The sequence below is a fragment of the Pseudophryne corroboree genome, chromosome 4 (assembly GCF_028390025.1).
Source record: "Pseudophryne corroboree isolate aPseCor3 chromosome 4, aPseCor3.hap2, whole genome shotgun sequence".
NCBI lineage: Eukaryota > Metazoa > Chordata > Amphibia > Anura > Myobatrachidae > Pseudophryne > Pseudophryne corroboree.
The window spans coordinates 197,396,084-197,411,162 of NC_086447.1; the positions used below are offsets into that span (position 1 = coordinate 197,396,084).

The following is a 15,079-nucleotide window of genomic DNA, read 5'->3' on the forward strand; positions in this document are numbered from 1 at the left end:
TTTTAAGGTCTTCAGTCTATTGCTCTCACAACTGAGCTATTTTGGCAAGCTATACTGATAAGAATGTCTTTTTTTGGAGCTAAAGATTTTGCAAACTGAAATAACATAAAATGTTTTTCAAGATCAAAAATTGAAAACAACAGTTTTTGCTGCTAAATTGCTATTCAGTAGCAAAAGCAAACACCCAACCATGCTAAACCCCAGGATTGAACAAGACACCCTTAGATCTTCAGTCTAATGTTGTCACAACTGAGCTATTTCGCCAAGCTCTACTAATAAGAAATTCTTTTATTGGGGCTAATAATAATGCAAACTGTAATAACATGAAATGTTCTTGAAGACCAGAACCTGAACACGGCAGTTTCTGCTGTTAAATTGCTATTCTGTAACAAAAAAAACAGCAACTAAATATGCCGAAACCCAGGATCGAACCAGGGACCTTTAGATCTTCAGTCTAACGCTCTCCCAACTGAGCTATTTCGGCTAATTGTGACAGATGTGAAGTCGTATTTGGGGTTTTAGGTTGGGAAAAAAAGAGCATCAAGTGTTCTTGAAGAGCAACACCTTATAATGAAAGATTCTGCTGGTAAATTGCTATTCTGTAACAAAAATACAGCTACTAAGCATGCCGAAACCCGGGATCGAACCAGGGACTTATAGATCTTCAGTCTAATGCTCTCCCAGATGAGCTATTGCAGCTACGTCTGACATTTGGAAAGTCTTTTTTGGTGTTTAAGATAAGGCAAACTGAAAGAACATCAAGTGTCCTAGAGGGCGAAACCTGAAAATAAAAGTTTCTGCTGCTAAATTTCTTTTTGCTGAATTGCTACTCAGTAACAAAATGCAAACACCCAAACATGTGGAAACCCATGATCGTACTAGGGATTTTAAGGTCTTCAGTCTATTGCTCTCACAACTGAGCTATTTTGGCAAGCTATACTGATAAGAATGTCTTTTTTTGGAGCTAAAGATTTTGCAAACTGAAATAACATAAAATGTTTTTCAAGATCACAAACTGAAAACAACAGTTTTTGCTGCTAAATTGCTATTCAGTAGCAAAAGCAAACACCCAACCATGCTAAACCCCAGGATTGAACAAGACACCCTTAGATCTTCAGTCTAATGTTCTCACAACTGAGCTATTTCGCCAAGCTCTACTAATAAGAAATTCTTTTATTGGGGCTAATAATAATGCAAACTGTAATAACATGAAATGATCTTGAAGACCAGAACCTGAATACGGCAGTTTCTGCTGCTAAATTGCTATTCTGTAACAAAAAAACAGCAACTAAATATGCCAAAACCCGGGATCGAACCAGGGACCTTTAGATATTCAGTCTAACGCTCTCCCAACTGAGCTATTTTGGCTAATTGTGAAAGATGTCAAGCCGTATTTGGGGTTTTAGGCAGGGGAAAAAAAGAGCATTAAGTGTTCTTGATGAACAACACCTGATAATGAAAGATTCTGCTGGTAAATTGCTATTCTGTAACAAAAATACAGCAACTAAACATGCCGAATCCTGGGATCAAACCCAGGACCTTTAGATATTCAGTTTAATGTTCTCACAAAAGAGCTATTGCGTGTAAGTCTGACGTTTAGAAAGTCTTTTTTGGTGTTTAAGATAAGGCAAACTGAAAGAACATCAAGTGTCCTAGAGGGCGAAACCTGAAAATGAAAGTTTCTGCTGCTAAATTTCTTTTTGCTGAATTGCTACTCAGTAACAAAATGCAAACACCCAAACATGTGGAAACCCACGATCGTACTAGGGATTTTAAGGTCTTCAGTCTATTGCTCTCACAACTGAGCTATTTTGGCAAGCTATACTGATAAGAATGTCATTTTTTTTGTAGCTAAAGATTTTGCAAACTGAAATAACATAAAATGTTTTTCAAGATCAAAAACTGAAAACAACAGTTTTTGCTGCTAAATTGCTATTCAGTAGCAAAAGCAAACACCCAACCATGCTAAACCCCAGGATTGAACAAGACACCCTTAGATCTTCAGTCTAATGTTGTCACAACTGAGCTATTTCGCCAAGCTCTACTAATAAGAAATTCTTTTATTGGGGCTAATAATAATGCAAACTGTAATAACATGAAATGTTCTTGAAGACCAGAACCTGAACACGGCAGTTTCTGCTGCTAAATTGCTATTCTGTAACAAAAAAAACAGCAACTAAATATGCCGAAACCCGGGATCGAACCAGGGACCTTTAGATCTTCAGTCTAACAGCTCTCCCAACTGAGCTATTTCGGCTAATTGTGACAGATGTGAAGTCGTATTTGGGGTTTTAGGTTGGGAAAAAAAGAGCATCAAGTGTTCTTGAAGAACAACACCTTATAATGAAAGATTCTGCTGGTAAATTGCTATTCTGTAACAAAAATACAGCTACTAAACATGCCGAAACCCGGGATCGAACCAGGGACTTATAGATCTTCAGTCTAATGCTCTCCCAAATCAGCTTTTGCAGCTACGTCTGACATTTGGAAAGTCTTTTTTGGTGTTTAAGATAAGGCAAACTGAAAGAACATCAAGTGTCCTAGAGGGCGAAACCTGAAAATAAACGTTTCTGCTGCTAAATTTCTTTTTGCTGAATTGCTACTCAGTAACAAAATGCAAACACCCAAACATGTGGAAACCCACGATCGTACTAGGGATTTTAAGGTCTTCAGTCTATTGCTCTCACAACTGAGCTATTTTGGCAAGCTATACTGATAAGAATGTCTTTTTTTGGAGCTAAAGATTTTGCAAACTGAAATAGCATAAAATGTTTTTCAAGATCAAAAACTGAAAACAACAGTTTTTGCTGCTAAATTGCTATTCAGTAGCAAAAGCAAACACCAAACCATGCTAAACCCCAGGATTGAACAAGACACCCTTAGATCTTCAGTCTAATGTTCTCACAACTGAGCTATTTCGCCAAGCTCTACTAATAAGAAATTATTTTATTGGGGCTAATAATAATGCAAACTGTAATAACATGAAATGTTCTTGAAGACCAGAACCTGAACACGGCAGTTTCTGCTGCTAAATTGCTATTCTGTAACAAAAAAAAACAGCAACTAAATATGCCGAAACCCGGAATCGAACCAGGGACCTTTATATCTTCAGTCTATTGCTCTCCCAACTGAGCTATTTCGGCTAATTGTGACAGATGTGAAGTCGTATTTGGGGTTTTAGGTTGGGAAAAAAAGAGCATCAAGTGTTCTTGAAGAGCAACACCTGATAATAAAAGATTCTGCTGGTAAATTGCTATTCTGTAACAAAAATACAGCTACTAAACATGCCGAAACCCGGGATCGAACCAGTGACTTATAGATCTTCAGTCTAATGCTCTCCCAAATGAGCTATTGCAGCTACGTCTGACATTTGGAAAGTCTTTTTTGGTGTTTAAGATAAGGCAAACTGAAAGAACATCAAGTGTCCTAGAGGGCGAAACCTGAAAATAAACGTTTCTGCTGCTAAATTTCTTTTTGCTGAATTGCTACTCAGTAACAAAATGCAAACACCCAAACATGTGGAAACCCACGATCGTACTAGGGATTTTAAGGTCTACAGTCTATTGCTCTCACAACTGAGCTATTTTGGCAAGCTATACTGATAAGAATGTCTTTTTTTGGAGCTAAAGATTTTGCAAACTGAAATAACATAAAATGTTTTTCAAGATCAAAAATTGAAAACAACAGTTTTTGCTGCTAAATTGCTATTCAGTAGCAAAAGCAAACACCCAACCATGCTAAACCCCAGGATTGAACAAGACACCCTTAGATCTTCAGTCTAATGTTGTCACAACTGAGCTATTTCGCCAAGCTCTACTAATAAGAAATTCTTTTATTGGGGCTAATAATAATGCAAACTGTAATAACATGAAATGTTCTTGAAGACCAGAACCTGAACACGGCAGTTTCTGCTGTTAAATTGCTATTCTGTAACAAAAAAACCAGCAACTAAATATGCCGAAACCCAGGATCGAACCAGGGACCTTTAGATCTTCAGTCTAACGCTCTCCCAACTGAGCTATTTCGGCTAATTGTGACAGATGTGAAGTCGTATTTGGGGTTTTAGGTTGGGAAAAAAAGAGCATCAAGTGTTCTTGAAGAGCAACATCTGATAATAAAAGATTCTTCTTGTAAATTGCTATTCTGTAACAAAAATACAGCTACTAAACATGCCGAAACCTGGGATCGAACCAGTGACTTATAGATCTTCAGTCTAATGCTCTCCCAAATGAGCTATTGCAGCTACGTCTGACATTTGGAAAGTCTTTTTTGGTGTTTAAGATAAGGCAAACTGAAAGAACATCAAGTGTCCTAGAGGGCGAAACCTGAAAATAAACGTTTCTGCTGCTAAATTTCTTTTTGCTGAATTGCTACTCAGTAACAAAATGCAAACACCCAAACATGTGGAAACCCACGATCGTACTAGGGATTTTAAGGTCTTCAGTCTATTGCTCTCACAACTGAGCTATTTTGGCAAGCTATACTGATAAGAATGTCTTTTTTTGGAGCTAAAGATTTTGCAAACTGAAATAGCATAAAATGTTTTTCAAGATCAAAAACTGAAAACAACAGTTTTTGCTGCTAAATTGCTATTCAGTAGCAAAAGCAAACACCCAACCATGCTAAACCCCAGGATTGAACAAGACACCCTTAGATCTTCAGTCTAATGTTCTCACAACTGAGCTATTTCGCCAAGCTCTACTAATAAGAAATTCTTTTATTGGGGCTAATAATAATGCAAACTGTAATAACATGAAATGATCTTGAAGACCAGAACCTGAACATGGCAGTTTCTGCTGCTAAATTGCTATTCTGTAACAAAAAAACAGCAACTAAATATGCCGAAACCCGGGATCGAACCAGGGACCTTTAGATCTTCAGTCTAACGCTCTCCCAACTGAGCTATTTCGGCTAATTGTGAAAGATGTCAAGCTGTATTTGGGGTTTTAGGCTGGGGAAAAAAAGAGCATTAAGTGTTCTTGATGAACAACACCTGATAATGAAAGATTCTGCTGGTAAATTGCTATTCTGTAACAAAAATACAGCAACTAAACATGCCGAATCCTGGGATCGAACCCAGGAGCTTTAGATCTTCAGTTTAATGCTCTCACAAAAGAGCTATTGCGTGTAAGTCTGACGTTTAGAAAGTCTTTTTTGGTGTTTAAGATAAGGCAAACTGAAAGAACATCAAGTGTCCTAGAGGGCGAAACCTGAAAATGAAAGTTTCTGCTGCTAAATTTCTTTTTGCTGACTTGCTACTCAGTAACAAACTGCAAACACCCAAACATGTGGAAACCCACGATCGTACTAGGGATTTTAAGGTCTTCAGTCTATTGCTCTCACAACTGAGCTATTTTGGCAAGCTATACTGATAAGAATGTCTTTTTGTAGGAGCTAAAGATTTTGCAAACTGAAATAACATAAAATGCTTTTCAAGATCAAAACCTGAACACAACAGTTTTTGCTGCTAAATTGCTATTCAGTAGCAAAAGCAAACACCCAACCATGCTAAACCCCTGGATTGAACAAGACACCCTTAGATCTTCAGTCTAATGTTGTCACAACTGAGCTATTTTGCCAAGCTCTACTAATAAGAAATTATTTTATTGGGGCTGATAATAATGCAAACTGTAATAACATGAAATGTTCTTGAAGACCAGAACCTGAACACGGCAGTTTCTGCTGCTAAATTGCTATTCTGTAACAAAAAAACAGCAACTAAATATGCCGAAACCCGGGATCGAACCAGGGACCTTTAGATCTTCAGTCTAACGCTCTCCCAACTGAGCTATTTTGGCTAATTGTGAAAGATGACAAGCTGTATTTGGGGTTTTAGGCTGGGGAAAAAAATAGCATTAAGTGTTCTTGATGAACAACACCTGATAATGAAAGATTCTGCTGGTAAATTGCTATTCTGTAAAAAAAATACAGCAACTAAACATGCCGAATCCTGGGATCGAACCCAGGAGCTTTAGATCTTCAGTTTAATGCTCTCACAAAAGAGCTAGTGCGTGTAAGTCTGACGTTTAAAAAGTCTTTTTTGGTGTTTAAGATAAGGCAAACTGAAAGAACATCAAGTGTCCTAGAGGGCGAAACCTGAAAGTGAAAGTTTCTGCTGCTAAATTTCTTTTTGCTGACTTGCTACTCAGTAACAAACTGCAAACACCCAAACATGTGGAAACCAACGATCGTACTAGGGATTTTAAGGTCTTCAGTCTATTGCTCTCACAACTGAGCTATTTTGGCAAGCTATACTGATAAGAATATCTTTTTTAGGAGCTAAAGATTTTGCAAACTGAAATAACATAAAATGCTTTTCAAGATCAAAACCTGAACACAACAGTTTTTGCTGCTAAATTGCTATTCAGTAGCAAAAGCAAACACCCAACCATGCTAAACCCCAGGATTGAACAAGACACCCTTAGATCTTCAGTCTAATGTTGTCACAACTGAGCTATTTCGCCAAGCTCTACTAATAAGAAATGATTTTATTGGGGCTAATAATAATGCAAACTGTAAAAACATGAAATGTTCTTGAAGACCAGAACCTGAACACGGCAGTTTCTGCTGCTAAATTGCTATTCTGTAACAAAAAAAAAACAGCAACTAAATATGCCGAAACCCGGGATCGAACCAGGGACCTTTAGATCTTCAGTCTAACGCTCTCCCAACTGAGCTATTTCGGCTAATTGTGACAGATGTGAAGTCGTATTTGGGGTTTTAGGTTGGGAAAAAAAGAGCATCAAGTGTTCTTGAAGAGCAACACCTTATAATGAAAGATTCTGCTGGTAAATTGCTATTCTGTAACAAAAACACAGCTACTAAACATGCCGAAACCCGGGATCGAACCAGGGACTTATAGATCTTCAGTCTAATGCTCTCCCAAATCAGCTTTTGCAGCTACGTCTGACACTTGGAAAGTCTTTTTTGGTGTTTAAGATAAGGCAAACTGAAAGAACATCAAGTGTCCTAGAGGGCGAAACCTGAAAATAAACGTTTCTGCTGCTAAATTTCTTTTTGCTGAATTGCTACTCAGTAACAAAATGCAAACACCCAAACATGTGGAAACCCACGATCGTACTAGGGATTTTAAGGTCTTCAGTCTATTGCTCTCACAACTGAGCTATTTTGGCAAGCTATACTGATAAGAATGTCTTTTTTTAGGAGCTAAAGATTTTGCAAACTGAAATAACATAAAATGCTTTTCAAGATCAAAACCTGAACACAACAGTTTTTGCTGCTAAATTGCTATTCAGTAGCAAAAGCAAACACCCAACCATGCTAAACCCCAGGATTGAACAAGACACCCTTAGATCTTCAGTCTAATGTTGTCACAACTGAGCTATTTCGCCAAGCTCTACTAATAAGAAATTATTTTATTGGGGCTAATAATAATGCAAACTGTAATAACATGAAATGTTCTTGAAGACCAGAACCTGAACACGGCAGTTTCTGCTGCTAAATTGCTATTCTGTAACAAAAAAAACAGCAACTAAATATGCCGAAACCCGGGATCGAACCAGGGACCTTTAGATCTTCAGTCTAACGCTCTCCCAACTGAGCTATTTCGGCTAATTGTGACAGATGTGAAGTCGTATTTGGGGTTTTAGGCTGGGGAAAAAAAGAGCATTAAGTGTTCTTGATGAACAACACCTGATAATGAAAGATTCTGCTGGTAAATTGCTATTCTGTAAAAAAAATACAGCAACTAAACATGCCGAATCCTGGGATCGAACCCAGGAGCTTTAGATCTTCAGTTTAATGCTCTCAGAAAAGAGCTAGTGCGTGTAAGTCTGACGTTTAAAAAGTCTTTTTTGGTGTTTAAGATAAGGCAAACTGAAAGAACATCAAGTGTCCTAGAGGGCGAAACCTGAAAATGAAAGTTTCTGCTGCTAAATCTCTTTTTGCTGACTTGCTACTCAGTAACAAACTGCAAACACCCAAACATGTGGAAACCCACGATCGTACTAGGGATTTTAAGGTCTTCAGTCTATTGCTCTCACAACTGAGCTATTTTGGCAAGCTATACTGATAAGAATATCTTTTTTTAGGAGCTAAAGATTTTGCAAACTGAAATAACATAAAATGCTTTTCAAGATCAAAACCTGAACACAACAGTTTTTGCTGCTAAATTGCTATTCAGTAGCAAAAGCAAACACCCAACCATGCTAAACCCCAGGATTGAACAAGACACCCTTAGATCTTCAGTCTAATGTTGTCACAACTGAGCTATTTCGCCAAGCTCTACTAATAAGAAATGATTTTATTGGGGCTAATAATAATGCAAACTGTAAAAACATGAAATGTTCTTGAAGACCAGAACCTGAACACGGCAGTTTCTGCTGCTAAATTGCTATTCTGTAACAAAAAAAAACAGCAACTAAATATGCCGAAACCCGGGATCGAACAAGGGACCTTTAGATCTTCAGTCTAACGCTCTCCCAACTGAGCTATTTCGGCTAATTGTGACAGATGTGAAGTCGTATTTGGGGTTTTAGGTTGGGAAAAAAAGAGCATCAAGTGTTCTTGAAGAGCAACACCTTATAATGAAAGATTCTGCTGGTAAATTGCTATTCTGTAACAAAAATACAGCTACTAAACATGCCGAAACCCGGGATCGAACCAGGGACTTATAGATCTTCAGTCTAATGCTCTCCCAAATCAGCTTTTGCAGCAACGTCTGACACTTGGAAAGTCTTTTTTGGTGTTTAAGATAAGGCAAACTGAAAGAACATCAAGTGTCCTAGAGGGCGAAACCTGAAAATAAACGTTTCTGCTGCTAAATTTCTTTTTGCTGAATTGCTACTCAGTAACAAAATGCAAACACCCAAACATGTGGAAACCCACGATCGTACTAGGGATTTTAAGGTCTTCAGTCTATTGCTCTCACAACTGAGCTATTTTGGCAAGCTATACTGATAAGAATGTCTTTTTTGGAGCTAAAGATTTTGCAAACTGAAATAGCATAAAATGTTTTTCAAGATCAAAAACTGAAAACAACAGTTTTTGCTGCTAAATTGCTATTCAGTAGCAAAAGCAAACACCCAACCATGCTAAACCCCAGGATTGAACAAGACACCCTTAGATCTTCAGTCTAATGTTCTCACAACTGAGCTATTTCGCCAAGCTCTACTAATAAGAAATTCTTTTATTGGGGCTAATAATAATGCAAACTGTAATAACATGAAATGATCTTGAAGACCAGAACCTGAACACGGCAGTTTCTGCTGCTAAATTGCTATTCTGTAACAAAAAAACAGCAACTAAATATGCCGAAACCCGGGATCGAACCAGGGACCTTTAGATCTTCAGTCTAACGCTCTCCCAACTGAGCTATTTCGGCTAATTGTGAAAGATGTCAAGCTGTATTTGGGGTTTTAGGCTGGGGAAAAAAAGAGCATTAAGTGTTCTTGATGAACAACACCTGATAATGAAAGATTCTGCTGGTAAATTGCTATTCTGTAACAAAAATACAGCAACTAAACATGCCGAATCCTGGGATCGAACCCAGGAGCTTTAGATCTTCAGTTTAATGCTCTCACAAAAGAGCTATTGCGTGTAAGTCTGACGTTTAGAAAGTCTTTTTTGGTGTTTAAGATAAGGCAAACTGAAAGAACATCAAGTGTCCTAGAGGGCGAAACCTGAAAATGAAAGTTTCTGCTGCTAAATTTCTTTTTGCTGACTTGCTACTCAGTAACAAACTGCAAACACCCAAACATGTGGAAACCCACGATCGTACTAGGGATTTTAAGGTCTTCAGTCTATTGCTCTCACAACTGAGCTATTTTGGCAAGCTATACTGATAAGAATGTCTTTTTGTAGGAGCTAAAGATTTTGCAAACTGAAATAACATAAAATGCTTTTCAAGATCAAAACCTGAACACAACAGTTTTTGCTGCTAAATTGCTATTCAGTAGCAAAAGCAAACACCCAACCATGCTAAACCCCAGGATTGAACAAGACACCCTTAGATCTTCAGTCTAATGTTGTCACAACTGAGCTATTTCGCCAAGCTCTACTAATAAGAAATTATTTTATTGGGGCTAATAATAATGCAAACTGTAATAACATGAAATGTTCTTGAAGACCAGAACCTGAACACGGCAGTTTCTGCTGCTAAATTGCTATTCTGTAACAAAAAAACAGCAACTAAATATGCCGAAACCCGGGATCGAACCAGGGACCTTTAGATCTTCAGTCTAACGCTCTCCCAACTGAGCTATTTTGGCTAATTGTGAAAGTTGACAAGCTGTATTTGGGGTTTTAGGCTGGGGAAAAAAAGAGCATTAAGTGTTCTTGATGAACAACACCTGATAATGAAAGATTCTGCTGGTAAATTGCTATTCTGTAAAAAAAATACAGCAACTAAACATGCCGAATCCTGGGATCGAACCCAGGAGCTTTAGATCTTCAGTTTAATGCTCTCACAAAAGAGCTAGTGCGTGTAAGTCTGACGTTTAAAAAGTCTTTTTTGGTGTTTAAGATAAGGCAAACTGAAAGAACATCAAGTGTCCTAGAGGGCGAAACCTGAAAGTGAAAGTTTCTGCTGCTAAATTTCTTTTTGCTGACTTGCTACTCAGTAACAAACTGCAAACACCCAAACATGTGGAAACCCACGATCGTACTAGGGATTTTAAGGTCTTCAGTCTATTGCTCTCACAACTGAGCTATTTTGGCAAGCTATACTGATAAGAATATCTTTTTTTAGGAGCTAAAGATTTTGCAAACTGAAATAACATAAAATGCTTTTCAAGATCAAAACCTGAACACAACAGTTTTTGCTGCTAAATTGCTATTCAGTAGCAAAAGCAAACACCCAACCATGCTAAACCCCAGGATTGAACAAGACACCCTTAGATCTTCAGTCTAATGTTGTCACAACTGAGCTATTTCGCCAAGCTCTACTAATAAGAAATGATTTTATTGGGGCTAATAATAATGCAAACTGTAAAAACATGAAATGTTCTTGAAGACCAGAACCTGAACATGGCAGTTTCTGCTGCTAAATTGCTATTCTGTAACAAAAAAAAACAGCAACTAAATATGCCGAAACCCGGGATCGAACCAGGGACCTTTAGATCTTCAGTCTAACGCTCTCCCAACTGAGCTATTTCGGCTAATTGTGACAGATGTGAAGTCGTATTTGGGGTTTTAGGTTGGGAAAAAAAGAGCATCAAGTGTTCTTGAAGAGCAACACCTTATAATGAAAGATTCTGCTGGTAAATTGCTATTCTGTAACAAAAATACAGCTACTAAACATGCCGAAACCCAGGATCGAACCAGGGACTTATAGATCTTCAGTCTAATGCTCTCCCAAATGAGCTATTGCAGCTACGTCTGACATTTGGAAAGTCTTTTTTGGTGTTTAAGATAAGGCAAACTGAAAGAACATCAAGTGTCCTAGAGGGCGAAACCTGAAAATAAACGTTTCTGCTGCTAAATTTCTTTTTGCTGAATTGCTACTCAGTAACAAAATGCAAACACCCAAACATGTGGAAACCCACGATCGTACTAGGGATTTTAAGGTCTTCAGTCTATTGCTCTCACAACTGAGCTATTTTGGCAAGCTATACTGATAAGAATGTCTTTTTTTGGAGCTAAAGATTTTGCACACTGAAATAACATAAAATGTTTTTCAAGATCAAAAACTGAAAACAACAGTTTTTGCTGCTAAATTGCTATTCAGTAGCAAAAGCAAACACCCAACCATGCTAAACCCTAGGATTGAACAAGACACCCTTAGATCTTCAGTCTAATGTTCTCACAACTGAGCTATTTCGCCAAGCTCTACTAATAAGAAATTCTTTTATTGGGGCTAATAATAATGCAAACTGTAATAACATGAAATGAACTTGAAGACCAGAACCTGATCACGGCAGTTTCTGCTGCTAAATTGCTATTCTGTAACAAAAAAACAGCAACTAAATATGCAGAAACCCGGGATCGAACCAGGGACCTTTAGATCTTTAGTCTAACGCTCTACCAACTGAGCTATTTCGGCTAATTGTGAAAAATGTGAAGCCGTATTTGGGGTTTTAGGCTGGGGAAAAAAAGAGCATTAAGTGTTCTTGATGAACAACACCTGATAATGAAAGATTCTGCTGGTAAATTGCTATTCTGTAACAAAAATACAGCAACTAAACATGCCGAATCCTGGGATCGAACCCAGGAGCTTTAGATCTTCAGTTTAATGCTCTCACAAAAGAGCTATTGTTTGTAAGTCTGACGTTTAGAAAGTCTTTTTTGGTGTTTAAGATAAGGCAAACTGAAAGAACATCAAGTGTCCTAGAGGGCGAAACCTGAAAATGAAAGTTTCTGCTGCTAAATTTCTTTTTGCTGACTTGCTACTCAGTAACAAACTGCAAACACCCAAACATGTGGAAACCCACGATCGTACTAGGGATTTTAAGGTCTTCAGTCTATTGCTCTCACAACTGAGCTATTTTGGCAAGCTATACTGATAAGAATGTCTTTTTTTAGGAGCTAAAGATTTTGCAAACTGAAATAACATAAAATGCTTTTCAAGATCAAAACCTGAACACAACAGTTTTTGCTGCTAAATTGCTATTCAGTAGCAAAAGCAAACACCCAACCATGCTAAACCCCAGGATTGAACAAGACACCCTTAGATCTTCAGTCTAATGTTGTCTCAACTGAGCTATTTCGCCAAGCTCTACTAATAAGAAATTATTTTATTGGGGCTAATAATAATGCAAACTGTAATAACATGAAATGTTCTTGAAGACCAGAACCTGAACACGGCAGTTTCTGCTGCTAAATTGCTATTCTGTAACAAAAAAAACAGCAACTAATTATGCCGAAACCCGGGATCGAACCAGGGACCTTTAGATCTTCAGTCTAACGCTCTCCCAACTGAGCTATTTCGGCTAATTGTGACAGATGTGAAGTCGTATTTGGGGTTTTAGGTTGGGAAAAAAAGAGCATCAAGTGTTCTTGAAGAGCAACACCTGATAATAAAAGATTCTGCTGGTAAATTGCTATTCTGTAACAAAAATACAGCTACTAAACATGCCGAAACCCAGGATCGAACCAGGGACCTTTAGATCTTCAGTCTAACGCTCTCCCAACTGAGCTATTTCGGCTAATTGTGACAAATGTGAAGTCGTATTTGGGGTTTTAGGTTGGGAAAAAAAGAGCATTAAGTGTTCTTGAAGAGCAACACCTTATAATGAAAAATTCTGCTGGTAAATTGCTATTCTGTAACAAAAATACAGCTACTAAACATGCCGAAACCCGGGATCGAACCAGGGACTTTTAGATCTTCAGTCTAATGCTCTCCCAAATGAGCTATTGCAGCTACGTCTGACATTTGGAAAGTCTTTTTTGGTGTTTAAGATAAGGCAAACTGAAAGAACATCAAGTGTCCTAGAGGGCGAAACCTGAAAATAAACATTTCTGCTGCTAAATTTCTTTTTTGCTGAATTGCTACTCAGTAACAAAATGCAAACACCCAAACATGTGGAAACCCACGATCGTACTAGGGATTTTAAGGTCTTCAGTCTATTGCTCTCACAACTGAGCTATTTTGGCAAGCTATACTGATAAGAATGTCTTTTTTTGGAGCTAAAGATTTTGCAAACTGAAATAACATAAAATGTTTTTCAAGATCAAAAACTGAAAACAACAGTTTTTGCTGCTAAATTGCTATTCAGTAGCAAAAGCAAACACCCAACCATGCTAAACCCCAGGATTGAACAAGACACCCTTAGATCTTCAGTCTAATGTTCTCACAACTGAGCTATTTCGCCAAGCTCTACTAATAAGAAATTCTTTTATTGGGGCTAATAATAATGCAAACTGTAATAACATGAAATGAACTTGAAGACCAGAACCTGAACACGGCAGTTTCTGCTGCTAAATTGCTATTCTGTAACAAAAAAACAGCAACTAAATATGCCAAAACCCGGGATCAAACCAGGGACCTTTAGATCTTTAGTCTAACGCTCTACCAACTGAGCTATATCGGCTAATTGAGAAAAATGTGAAGCCGTATTTGGGGTTTTAGGCTGGGGAAAAAAAGAGCATTAAGTGTTCTTGATGAACAACACCTGATAATGAAAGATTCTGCTGGTAAATTGCTATTCTGTAACAAAAATACAGCAACTAAACATGCCGAATCCTGGGACCGAACCCAGGAGCTTTAGATCTTCAGTTTAATGCTCTCACAAAAGAGCTATTGTTTGTAAGTCTGACGTTTAGAAAGTCTTTTTTGGTGTTTAAGATAAGGCAAACTGAAAGAAGACCAGAACCTGAACACGGCAGTTTCTGCTGCTAAATTGCTATTCTGTAACAAAAAAAACAGCAACTAAATATGCCGAAACCCGGGATCGAACCAGGGACCTTTAGATCTTCAGTCTAACGCTCTCCCAACTGAGCTATTTCGGCTAATTGTGACAGAAGTGAAGTCGTATTTGGGGTTTTAGGTTGGGAAAAAAAAGAGCATCAAGTGTTCTTGAAGAGCAACACCTGATAATAAAAGATTCTGCTGGTAAATTGCTATTCTGTAACAAAAATACAGCTACTAAACATGCCGGAACCCGGGATCGAACCAGGGACTTATAGATCTTCAGTCTAATGCTCTCCCAAATGAGCTATTGCAGCTACGTCTGACATTTGGAAAGTCTTTTTTGGTGTTTAAGATAAGGCAAACTGAAAGAACATCAAGTGTCCTAGAGGGCGAAACCTGAAAATAAACGTTTCTGCTGCTAAATTTCTTTTTGCCGAATTGCTACTCAGTAACAAAATGCAAACACCCAAACATGTGGAAACCCACGATCGTACTAGGGATTTTAAGGTCTTCAGTCTATTGCTCTCACAACTGAGCTATTTTGGCAAGCTATACTGATAAGAATGTCTTTTTTTGGAGCTAAAGATTTTGCAAACTGAAATAACATAAAATGTTTTTCAAGATCAAAAACTGAAAACAACAGTTTTTGCTGCTAAATTGCTATTCAGTAGCAAAAGCAAACACCCAACCATGCTAAACCCCAGGATTGAACAAGACACCCTTAGATCTTCAGTCTAATGTTGTCACAACTGAGCTATTTCGCCAAGCTCT

The 15,079-nt window shown here is 37.9% G+C and overlaps 19 non-coding genes across 19 annotated transcripts; all 19 read right to left on the minus strand.

Annotated features, from left to right (window-relative positions):
• Positions 1-411: 411 nt before the first annotated feature.
• On the minus strand, positions 412-484 carry TRNAF-GAA (transfer RNA phenylalanine (anticodon GAA)). Its single transcript has one exon. It is a non-coding gene; the product is annotated as a tRNA-Phe (tRNA).
• Positions 485-1,295: 811 nt separating this feature from the next.
• TRNAF-GAA (transfer RNA phenylalanine (anticodon GAA)) lies at positions 1,296-1,368 on the minus strand. The gene has a single exon. It is a non-coding gene; the product is annotated as a tRNA-Phe (tRNA).
• An 815-nt stretch (positions 1,369-2,183) lies between these two features.
• TRNAF-GAA (transfer RNA phenylalanine (anticodon GAA)) lies at positions 2,184-2,257 on the minus strand. The gene has a single exon. It is a non-coding gene; the product is annotated as a tRNA-Phe (tRNA).
• An 813-nt stretch (positions 2,258-3,070) lies between these two features.
• TRNAF-GAA (transfer RNA phenylalanine (anticodon GAA)) lies at positions 3,071-3,143 on the minus strand. Its single transcript has one exon. It is a non-coding gene; the product is annotated as a tRNA-Phe (tRNA).
• An 812-nt stretch (positions 3,144-3,955) lies between these two features.
• TRNAF-GAA (transfer RNA phenylalanine (anticodon GAA)) lies at positions 3,956-4,028 on the minus strand. Its single transcript has one exon. It is a non-coding gene; the product is annotated as a tRNA-Phe (tRNA).
• An 811-nt stretch (positions 4,029-4,839) lies between these two features.
• TRNAF-GAA (transfer RNA phenylalanine (anticodon GAA)) lies at positions 4,840-4,912 on the minus strand. Its single transcript has one exon. It is a non-coding gene; the product is annotated as a tRNA-Phe (tRNA).
• An 813-nt stretch (positions 4,913-5,725) lies between these two features.
• On the minus strand, positions 5,726-5,798 carry TRNAF-GAA (transfer RNA phenylalanine (anticodon GAA)). Its single transcript has one exon. It is a non-coding gene; the product is annotated as a tRNA-Phe (tRNA).
• An 815-nt stretch (positions 5,799-6,613) lies between these two features.
• Positions 6,614-6,686, minus strand: TRNAF-GAA (transfer RNA phenylalanine (anticodon GAA)). Its single transcript has one exon. It is a non-coding gene; the product is annotated as a tRNA-Phe (tRNA).
• Positions 6,687-7,499: 813 nt separating this feature from the next.
• Positions 7,500-7,572, minus strand: TRNAF-GAA (transfer RNA phenylalanine (anticodon GAA)). Its single transcript has one exon. It is a non-coding gene; the product is annotated as a tRNA-Phe (tRNA).
• An 815-nt stretch (positions 7,573-8,387) lies between these two features.
• Positions 8,388-8,460, minus strand: TRNAF-GAA (transfer RNA phenylalanine (anticodon GAA)). The gene has a single exon. It is a non-coding gene; the product is annotated as a tRNA-Phe (tRNA).
• An 810-nt stretch (positions 8,461-9,270) lies between these two features.
• TRNAF-GAA (transfer RNA phenylalanine (anticodon GAA)) lies at positions 9,271-9,343 on the minus strand. Its single transcript has one exon. It is a non-coding gene; the product is annotated as a tRNA-Phe (tRNA).
• Positions 9,344-10,156: 813 nt separating this feature from the next.
• TRNAF-GAA (transfer RNA phenylalanine (anticodon GAA)) lies at positions 10,157-10,229 on the minus strand. Its single transcript has one exon. It is a non-coding gene; the product is annotated as a tRNA-Phe (tRNA).
• Positions 10,230-11,044: 815 nt separating this feature from the next.
• Positions 11,045-11,117, minus strand: TRNAF-GAA (transfer RNA phenylalanine (anticodon GAA)). The gene has a single exon. It is a non-coding gene; the product is annotated as a tRNA-Phe (tRNA).
• Positions 11,118-11,928: 811 nt separating this feature from the next.
• TRNAF-AAA (transfer RNA phenylalanine (anticodon AAA)) lies at positions 11,929-12,001 on the minus strand. Its single transcript has one exon. It is a non-coding gene; the product is annotated as a tRNA-Phe (tRNA).
• An 814-nt stretch (positions 12,002-12,815) lies between these two features.
• Positions 12,816-12,888, minus strand: TRNAF-GAA (transfer RNA phenylalanine (anticodon GAA)). The gene has a single exon. It is a non-coding gene; the product is annotated as a tRNA-Phe (tRNA).
• A 142-nt stretch (positions 12,889-13,030) lies between these two features.
• On the minus strand, positions 13,031-13,103 carry TRNAF-GAA (transfer RNA phenylalanine (anticodon GAA)). Its single transcript has one exon. It is a non-coding gene; the product is annotated as a tRNA-Phe (tRNA).
• A 142-nt stretch (positions 13,104-13,245) lies between these two features.
• TRNAF-GAA (transfer RNA phenylalanine (anticodon GAA)) lies at positions 13,246-13,318 on the minus strand. Its single transcript has one exon. It is a non-coding gene; the product is annotated as a tRNA-Phe (tRNA).
• A 597-nt stretch (positions 13,319-13,915) lies between these two features.
• Positions 13,916-13,988, minus strand: TRNAF-AAA (transfer RNA phenylalanine (anticodon AAA)). The gene has a single exon. It is a non-coding gene; the product is annotated as a tRNA-Phe (tRNA).
• Positions 13,989-14,333: 345 nt separating this feature from the next.
• On the minus strand, positions 14,334-14,406 carry TRNAF-GAA (transfer RNA phenylalanine (anticodon GAA)). The gene has a single exon. It is a non-coding gene; the product is annotated as a tRNA-Phe (tRNA).
• Positions 14,407-15,079: the final 673 nt, after the last annotated feature.